Genomic DNA, 1311 nt, shown 5'->3' with positions numbered 1-1311 from the left:
GAAGAGCTGGGCTCACAGGTGCCTTTCCACAGGAATTCAGTGCCTCAGTCCCTTTCATAGAATCATAGAATCAGCTGGGTTGGAAGGGACCTCCCAGATAATCAAGTCCAACCCTTGATCCAACACCGCTGCAGTTGGAAGAGCTGGGCTCACAGGTGCCTTTCTGTAGGAATTCGGTGCCTCAGTCCCTCTGGAAGAACTGTCTCAGGGTGCTTTTTTAAGTAACTTCCCTAAGTTACTTCCTTGTCTTCCCCCTTTAGGCAGCTGCTTCATGTTGTTCTTCCTTGCCTTGAGGAACAGCACCTGTAGGATAGACCCACCTGACCTTCTCTGTGGACCATAAAACTATTCAGGAAAGCAAAAAAAAACCCCACCCAACCCCAGATGCTCTTTGAAAATCCAGGTTCCAGGGCTGCTGGAGCCAGTCCTGTGGGATGCTCTGCTGCCCCCTGGACTCGTGCCTTGGCTGAGGATGTCAGCGACTCCCCCTACCCCATCCCAAACTGGGTTTAGCCCAGTGAGTGCATTCGTGAGGGTTTTCTGGCTCCAGCTCCCACACCTGTGGGCTGGGAGGGAAAGGCTGAGCCTGCCTGGCAAACTGGCAAGGCTTGGGCAAGTCAGCACCTTGTGGGTCTAATTTTAGCAACCCAGCCTGCGTCATGAGGGACACAGTGCTGCCGGGGGGCCGGGGCTGACGTGGGCTGGCTTTGTCAGGGGGTCAGCCTGGGTTTATCTGGCACTGCTGAGCTGGGCTGGCTTGTGACAGCAGCTCAGGGAAGGGCCACATGCCACGAGATGTCCCTCCAGCTGTGCCACCTCCCCAGTCACCTCTGAGGTGTGAGAAAGGGTGACAAAGCAGAAAGGACAGAGCAAGCCCTGCTGCTGCTGCTCCGTGTCACCCCTGGCAAGGCCACAGCAAGTCCTGCTGTGGAGCCCTCCCTGACACCAGGCACTGCTCCCCTGGGAGCTGCCCTTTGCCCCACAGCCCTGAGCAGCTCTGAGCTGCTGGTCCAGAGCAAAATCCTCCCAGGCCACAGCAAGGTCCAGCTCTTCTGCTGAACTTGCTTTATTTTAATAAAAGGCCTTTTTGAAAAAAAGCAGGTGCATTCCGAGCTGACAGAAGCCTGACTGTGTTGGAGGGAAGGGATTAAATGCAGGAATGAAATATGTTAATGCTTCCTCCTGATGGGTGAGGAGCAGGGAAGCAGCTACACACTCATCACATTGGCTTTGCTTTAAAAATTTCTATTTCCTTTCCTTTCAACCTTTCCTTTCCTTTCCTTTCCTTTCCTTTCCTTTCCTTTCCTTTCC

The 1311-nt window shown here is 53.9% G+C and overlaps 1 protein-coding gene across 1 annotated transcript in view; it reads left to right on the top strand.

Moving 5' to 3' along the window:
• The window catches only part of LOC113955235 (5-hydroxytryptamine receptor 7-like), an 11368-nt gene that overhangs the window by 2096 nt on the left and 7961 nt on the right, over window positions 1-1311 (top strand). The window lies entirely within an intron of this gene.

The sequence above is a fragment of the Corapipo altera genome, unplaced genomic scaffold (assembly GCF_003945725.1).
Source record: "Corapipo altera isolate COAL_440 unplaced genomic scaffold, ASM394572v1 295, whole genome shotgun sequence".
NCBI lineage: Eukaryota > Metazoa > Chordata > Aves > Passeriformes > Pipridae > Corapipo > Corapipo altera.
The sequence above is the reverse complement of the archived record's forward strand: the minus strand, read 5'-3'. Positions and strand labels throughout refer to the sequence as shown.